An 8,904-nucleotide genomic window follows, 5' to 3' on the forward strand; every position below is an offset into this window, starting at 1 on the left:
TATACAAATCTAAAAGTTTAGATTTCCGATACTTAGAGGGACGGAAAAAGGAAGATATGTTACGAATTTAATGAATTTAATTGTCATTAAAATATTAAGTGTCGAATAATAAATAATAAATAATAAGTAATAAGTGATAAATAATAAAAGTAAATTTTTTTCCAACGCCGATAAAGAAGTTTGACTTCAAAAAGGAACATGGCGCGTAACCGAAAAACGTGACGCGTAACGCAAAAATGTTACACTAAATTTTTTTCCAACCCCGATAAAGAAGTTTCACTTCAAAAATTGTATCAAAATAAAAAATCTGAAACGTAACAATATTTTCTCCTCAAACACAAATTAAAATTGAAAAAGTAATGAAATTTTCTTTTATTTCATTTCCAACACTAACTTAGGTATCATTCAAGCTGCACTTCTTTGGTCAATCACAGATTAATTTTACTTCCACAACAACAATCAATTAATTCTAAAGCTGTGAGTTACTTTCAACACGACATCAATTTACATTCACCAAAACACTGTTTGTTTACATTCGACAACAAACAATGTAACAAACAAATATTATGGTAGCGCGGGGCATATTCCGTTTAACCAATCACCGCGCGAGGTGCATTCCGTTTCACAATTTGACGGTTTTACTTCGATAGATTACAATCTACCGAAATACGTTAAATATATATATATATAACGTATAGCTTCAGATAGATTTAAGCAGCCGTGCCGGACGGACGTTAGTTGTAAGCTTGCTTCGCTATATTATTTTGTGTCACCATCACTAACGTTCGACCAATAAACGGAAGATTTATAACTCCACTCTGAGTTTCATTTCGAGAATAGCGGCGGTGGTTCAGATCGACATCGTACGCTTATAGTTTGTACATGTGAAAAATAAAAGTTTTAATCCTCTCACTTTAAGTACAAATATCAATGAGAATCTAAAAGATGCCTTGTCCGTCTTGCGGTAAAGATGATCATCAACGTTCTTCCAGTGCCAAATGTTTAAATAGAAAACGTCGTATACGCGAAACTGGTATGGACTCTGATCAAGAAATTTCCGTTTATTCCGTTTCAAGAAGGATCTCACCTCTGTGTTGTGCCCGTTGAACGATTGTAAAGAAGCAATTGTTTGTGCCATACGTGATGATGTACGAGAAATGTCCAGATTATCAATAGAGCTATCGTATCTGGTAAACTTTTTCTACAAACACTACAGCACTCGTGATGATTTTCATGTAATGTTTCCTAAATTTGATGCATTGCAATTTACATATGCATTGAAGGGCGCAAAACATAAATTAACCTATCCAGACAACGTAATCTCTACATATATATCGTTGAGACATTTTACGATGGTCGATCGAGATCATTCACAATTATGCAGATTGCAAAACAATACAGCACAATTTTGGAGACAAATATACAAACTCATGCTTTCAAAAGACTTAAAAGATACATGTATCATGAATTTGGTACAGATTTGGACAAATCTGAAGTTCCCTCTTCAACTTATGATGCGTACTATAACGGGATGTGTAAATCTAATATAATCGGAGAATGGTTTTCTGAGAATAAAATCAATTCTAAAGAACTAAAGAAAAACTTTTGGAGATTTATTCCACTATTCCTGATGATTCAACACGAGTTGTTCGATCAAGGCAAGTTATCGTTCAACGTTTTTCCGATATATTCACATTGATTAAAATTTATAACATACGATTCAAGATGTATTCATGAAATTTTAAGAAGAGTTGATCCAAATAACACACCTACTTGGCCTGTGTTTTCTGAGAACACTACCATGTACTGGAACCGACATTTCACATTACCCCGTAAGTTTGGGTATAGTTTATCCACAGATTGAGTGAGTGTGTGTCTATCTATGAATCGCATTGTACAAAAGGGTCAAAAATTTAAATGAAAGAAGGATAAAAAGTGCGAAGAATCACTAGAGAACACTGCCGTTGGTAGTAAACGAAACTATTCAAAAGTCATAGCAGTGGATCCTGGACACCAAAACACCGATAGTTACATGTACTCGTAATGGAGATGATTTCTCGTACAAGGTCGTGAAAAAGGAACGTGTAGTATACAAATCAAAAGAGTGTCATAGAGTTCGGAAAAGATTGCGTTTCATCAAAGACATAGAGGAGCGCATACGAGTGGACAGAGAGTCTGTCGAATAAGAGTCGGGTGTCGAATTAACTAGAAAATCTCGAAACGCAGAAGTCTACACCAGATTTCAACTAAAGTGGTTCGATGAAAAACAAAGATTTTAAGAGAAAATAAGATTAACGTTAACGTTTAAAATTCGACAAATACATCAATGATCAGAAGATGTTGCATTAAATTGTAGACGATTATTTTGGAAAAGAACCAGACACTTTGGTTGTATACGGTGCTGGGTTCGATTTAATGAACAAAGGAACCTTCAAGGGTCACAGGAAGTTTAGACATAATGTTATAACTTACTGTACTTAATATTATAAAACGAAGAAAGAATTTGTCAGTGTTTGTGATTAATGAAGCATTTACTACTAAAAATTGTTGTTATTGTCACGATCAAGAATCTGTTCAGAGAAAATTAAGTGTATCAAAGTCTCCACAGCTAGGAAACAACGACCAGAAGAAAGTATCGACATATATTTACAAGCTTTGAAACTACTTTCTAAAGATTGTGACTTTGCGGTTGTTGATGCAGAAACAAACAAAAACGAAAGCGTGCGTGGGGGACAAATACATCCTCGTAAGAACTGCTCTGCATTTGAAAAGTCTTGTCAGCTCTGCAACAAGAAGGGGCACTTTGCCACTCTTTGCAGAAGCTCACAGCAGTGTCACCTTCTTCATTACATAAAGCTACAGTACCCGCGTATATTCGAGGAATAAGAGCAGAAGCACTTCTCGACACCGGCAGCTCTATCAGATTTATAAATGACAGTTTTGCAAGACTATGCGGGTTTAAAAGAAAATCCTGCAATCAGATTATTTCTATGGCCTCTCTTAATCATACTTCACAAGTAGAAGGTCAAACTTTGCAAAGCCTAAAAATTGGAAATCATAAATATGATGATGTGAATCTTCTTAGCGTGAAAAATCTTTGTGCTGACATAATTATTGGCCATGACGTCCTCGAAGAACATTCATCGCTAGAGTTCTCTTTCGGTGGGCCAAAACATCCACTTCAAGTATGTAACGTAGCCGAAGCATCAGTACCAGCTACACCGCTTTTTGCGAATGTATCTCCCAACTGCAAACCTATTGCTATTAAGTCTCGAAGGCACAGCAAAGAGGATAGTGAATTTATTAAAGAGGAAATCAGAAGAAGGCGTGATTAAAGAAAGTAAATCACCGTGGAGGGCCCAAATACTAATAACAAAAAGCGAAACTCATAGAAAACGTCTTGTGATTGATTACTCTCAGACAATTAATCGTTACACAGAACTCGACGCGTACCAAACATTGAAGATTTAGTTTCGAAAGTGGCAAAGAATATATTTTTCAGCCTAATAGACTTCGGTAGTATAGGTACCATCAAGTACCTATACTACCCGAAGAAAGAAAATTTACCGCTTTTGAAGCGCTCGGAAATTTGTACCAGTTCAGGCGCAGTATTCCTTTTGGAGTAACAAATGGTGTTTCGAGTTTCCAACGAACAATCGATTGGATTATAAGGAAAGAAAAGCTTCAAAACACATATGCGTATCTTGATGATATAACTATTTGTGACCGTACTCTTGAAGAACACGATCATCTTAGAAAGTTTTATGAATGCCGCAAAGAAATACAGTTTAACACTGAGTATGCAAAAATGCTAATTTTCTCAAGAGTCAATTAATATTCTAGGCTATAATATTCACAACCACATAATTAAAGCTCGACTCAAGTCACTGATTAATTTACCTGCACCAAGCGATTTACCGACCTTAAGAAGGACACTCGGCATGTTCGCACATGCCGAGTTTCCGAGCTAAGTGCATTCGAAACTTTTCTGAACGGATCCACTCATTTGCTAATACGACAACGTTTCCGCTCACAAGCGAGCAAATTAAATGTTTCGAAGGCCTGGAAAATGATATCGCAACGTCTTCTTGACATGCAATTGATGTAAATATACCTTTTACAGTCGAAACTGACGCTTCCGATCATTCCATTGCAGCAGTACTTACGCAAAATTCTAGACCAGTGGCATTTTTCTCAAGAACTTTAAAAGAAAATTCAAATTCAAGCGAACAAAACCATTCCGCCATTGAAAAATACTAATAATAGTACGCCATTGTTGAATCATTGAACAAATGGAGACATTTCCTTATCGGTAGACACTTTAAGTTGGTAATTGACCAACGCTCGGTTTCTTTTATGTTTAATATGAAACATTCAAGTAAGATAAAGAATGAAAAGATTCAAAGATGGCGACTGGAATTTGCTGTTTTCAAATTTGATATTATATACAGACAGGGGAAAGAGAACTATGCTGCTGATGCACTATCCCGAGTTTGTGCCACCGTAGAAACACGTACTGCATAACTTTTCTCGCTGCATGAGGCTCTTTGCCATCCAGGGATAACGAGAATGTTTCACTGGGTTCGCTCTAAAAACCTTCCCTATTCCATTGAAAAAGTCAGAACAATGACAAAATCTTGGCAAAGCTGCTCTGAAGTAAAACCAAGATTCTTCAGAAATACTTTTGATGACCAGAGGAAACTTGTTAAAGCGACGGCTGCTTTTGAACGCCTTAGCTTACATTTTAAAGGACCAGTTACCGTTTGCTTTTTCATGCTCAGATGTGAGCTCGGAAACAGTGATTAAACACCTCAACAACTTGTTTATGATATTCGGCATGCCTTCTTACGTTATTCAGATCGCGGAACAGCATTTCTCTCTGCAGAAGTACAGGAATTTTTACATGTTCGAGGTATTGCCACTAGTAGAACTACAGCTTATAACCCTCAAGGTAACGGTCAAGTAGAAAAATTGAATTCTACTCTTTGGAGAACGATTCTTTTGGCGCTGAAGACGACGAATCTTTCGGTAGAAAATTGGGAGCAAGTATTACCACAAGCCTTACATTCAATTCGATCTTTACTAAGTACAGCCATAAATTGCACTCCACATGAAAGAATGTTTAGACACCCATGACGATCTACCGATCTGAGTTACCATCATCATCACCGCCGGAGCCAACACTTCGTAGATCTGGCCGCGTCCGTAAAAGACCAGAATTATTAAAAGATTATATTTTAAAATAGTGCGGGAGAATGATGTAAACTCCTTACATGAAACTGTTTTGTTAGTGTCTTTTTGTCAATGTATCAAATGTAACCAAAATATTTTACTGTTAATTTAGCTTATTAAACCCTTATATTCTTTTAAGGTTTTGTCTTATTTCATTTATGATCTACTGGACTATGTGTTTCAATTTTGTCACTGACATCAGTATGTACTAAGTAATTGGATTTTTCAGTTGCAATATCTTCTGCTACTCTTTCTTGAGTATCTCTTTCTAAAATATGTTCAACTATATCAACATGCATATCTTGTTTGCAACTTTTTCTAATTTATTTAAAAAAGAGGGAGGGGAAGACTCCTCTTGCGTTTCACTTTTATGATTACTACTATGTAGTTTCAACAGCAATTTGGTCAAAACTCGTATCATTCTCTTGTGCTATATTTTCTGTGACAACTTGATCATGTTCTTTGTTTGCTTGATTTAGTTTGTTTTCATTTGAATTTTCTTTTTCTTTGTTATCTTCGTCAGACTCACTTTTACATAATTCCATCATTTCTTTTTGCCTCTCCTCTAACATCTGAAAAGGTATGATCATGGGAGGTAGATCTTATTTTAGTAAATAATTCTTTGATCGAACACTATAGAATGCACTTTATAACTGCTGTCCTTATCAATTATGCTATATTTACATTTGCAACTTTAATAGTTAATAATTAATATATTCAATATAGAATATTATCACTGTCAGCCAATCATACTGTGCTGCCGAGTGGTAGTGGAACTTTATTAGGTATCATGATAGTAAATAAAATGTTTCTTACGCATAGTGTTTTAATTGCTGCTCCTTCATGTCAATAGTTAATGTCTTTCCATCACTGGAAACAGCAAGTTTTCTGCGATTCATAATATCTTTAAGAGATAATGCCTTGGGTCGATGATATGGAATGTAACCTCTTTTTCTCTTAACATTCTGTTGGACTCGCTCTTAATTTTTTGCATGTTTACCATTGCTTCTTTCGCTGACATCTAAAACAATTAGATTCAAACTCATTTAAAATTGAGATAAAATTATTTAAGCATTATTTTTATTAAGATCCCAAAACATTGTATTTTAATAAATGTTATTATGTAGCCAGCATTTTTTTGTAGATTCAATGTAACTGAAGATAGAGAATCACTATTAGTTAATGTCATTGTAATCTTTAAAGAAAATATCTAGAAATCTGTGATCCCTCTCAGGTATCTAGGTAATTTACCAACCCTTTAGTTGCTTCCCAGTGCCTTTCCTACAAAAACTAGATAATTTTATGGTATTTTTATTTTCAGGGACTGATAAAATAGCTTATTTTGTGAAAATGAAAATACTTAATTCAACCAATTTTACTATAGTTCTTACTTACTGGTATTGGTTTTGATTTCACAGATGGTAAGTTTGATTTAGAAGCAATTAATTTCTTTATGGCTGTTATACTATTTCCTTCATCGTCAGATTCATCAGGATCACACACTGACAAATTAATGTGTGCTGATGTTTCTTCAACATTCTGTAAAATGTTGTTTTATTATGAAATATGTATATATAAGAATTAATTAAAGAAGAAGAAATTAAATAAACAAATACCTCTTATTATATTGTGTTAATTCATCCCCAAAGTCATTTCAATTCAAAGTTTTTAAATGTGATTACCTATTTTTAAATGTATGAAATTTCTCTCTAAATTTTTTTGTCCGTCACGACATTCTTCCCTTGGTCTTCTTTATCACTATCGGAGTCAGTATAATTGTTTTTAATTCAGGACTTACGAATTATTGTTATAGGTTCTTGGCATTCGTCACTATTATGTTCATTGGAGCGTGCAGGCGATAAATTAATACTTTTGTTAGAATCTTCGGAAAAGAATCTTTTACGCTTCTTTACGAGATTGAAAGCATCTTCTTCATCACTCGACATGATGGCAAGGTTATCTTCAACGCGATCGTTTGTAACCTCAGGGATTTTTTCATTCAACAAATCCACAAGACAAAACAAAAAATTGTTTCGCGCGGTATTTGCTGTCAGATTAGGAAGGCGAAATATAGATTTAGTTTTACTAAGGTATTATATGACCATAGATTAAAATACTCTGACGATGTATTTTCTTAAGTAATTTATATATTTTATTTGCTCCGATGAGTTAGCGTTGTTCAACAAAACTTGGGCTATGGTATGTTCGTTACAGAAACTTCAAAATCTTTATTTAACAGAATCCTATCCAACATTTATTATAATAGTATTATAATTATATGTATAAAAGTATTTACAAGTCTACAAATAGTTCTAGTCGCGAAGTTGTTCAAACAGCGTTTTCTTATATTCTTCAGTTTTCATATTTTTAATAAGTTGTTGTATGCCTACAGTTGTTTCGGCTTTGCGTTTTTTTACCTGGAAAAATTGAACATTAAAACTTAATGTCGAAAAAAAGTGGAAAGACCTACAAAAAATTGATATAGATTTTTTATATCACAGACTTGTTTACTAAAAACAAGCTGGCTGCCTATGCCATGAAAAGTTCTTAAAACATGTGTGACGTAGGTAGATGATTATTTGCGTGCCTTCTTTTACAGTTTTGTCCAAAAATACAATATAGATTTCTGCTGATAATAGGAACAAACCAATCAATACATTTTATATAATGCCCTTTCCGATCGCTTTTTGTCTCTGGCATTGCGTAAATGTATAGTGTTCTGTGTTATGTTCTCAGGTAAAGTACATACCTATTGGTGAAAATAAAAATCTAGACAAGTTAAGATGCAGAAAATAAAATATGTTTTTGAAGACCAAGTGTGACCAGTGTTTGTGGCACATTATGATTTTTTGAAACGCAAGAAATCTTGAAATCCTGTGTTGTAATTGAACGAACATTGCCCGGTAGATCAAGCGTAATTCCTTATTTAGGTCGGGCCGGAGGTAAAAAAGCAATTAGCTGAAATGTCTCCGTCTAAATTCGTTCGCTGGCGACCAACCGTTCAGCCGTGCTATGAAAAATGGCTGACGTGTTACACACCGAACAAATAAGTACCATTATGTACAGAAGGGTTCATAAATTGCGTGAAGAAAATGTATTTAATATTATAACAGTACTCATTTCACTTAACCAGATTAAACCTGTTTTCATTTCATAATTAATACATCTCGAAAAAACAAGTATTTAAATAAAACTAAATAAAAACAACTACATTAAAGAACTACAATTATATATATTTGCTAAGTCCTAAGGTAACTTTAGCGTTTCATTAGAATAAAAAAAAAAATAAGATTTGAAGACGACCATATATACTATATTATAGGCAGTGCTCACTGTTTGTACACATATAATTGGTGAGTACATTTTCGTTCCTCCTCTCGCATCCCTCCGTTACGCTATTCTTGTTATTGATGTTCTGACTTCAAAAGAATGAATCGCTTCTGATGCAAACGAACTGAGCTTTATATAAACTCATTAAAGTAAAACTCACTCAAAAAATTACATTACAAAAAAATAAAGAAATTCCAACCAAATCACCTTTATACATTGCAATGAACATTTTGTATATACTTTATTCGTTGGTCTCAAGTATTTAAAAACAAGTTTAAATATTATATGTATTATTTTACTAGATATACAAAATAGTTACCAAGCGAGGCTGGAGGCTTAGTT

The 8,904-nt window shown here is 34.1% G+C and overlaps 1 long non-coding RNA gene across 1 annotated transcript; it reads right to left on the bottom strand.

The window, feature by feature from the left end:
• Positions 1–692: 692 nt before the first annotated feature.
• LOC125054741 lies at positions 693–7,289 on the bottom strand. Its single transcript, XR_007117751.1, has 4 exons — positions 6,849–7,289; positions 6,628–6,771; positions 6,049–6,253; positions 693–5,804 (listed from the first exon to the last, which is right to left on the bottom strand). It is a non-coding gene; the product is annotated as an uncharacterized LOC125054741 (long non-coding RNA).
• Positions 7,290–8,904: the final 1,615 nt, after the last annotated feature.

The sequence above is a fragment of the Pieris napi genome, chromosome 12 (genome assembly GCF_905475465.1).
Source record: "Pieris napi chromosome 12, ilPieNapi1.2, whole genome shotgun sequence".
In the NCBI taxonomy this organism is placed as follows: domain Eukaryota; kingdom Metazoa; phylum Arthropoda; class Insecta; order Lepidoptera; family Pieridae; genus Pieris; species Pieris napi.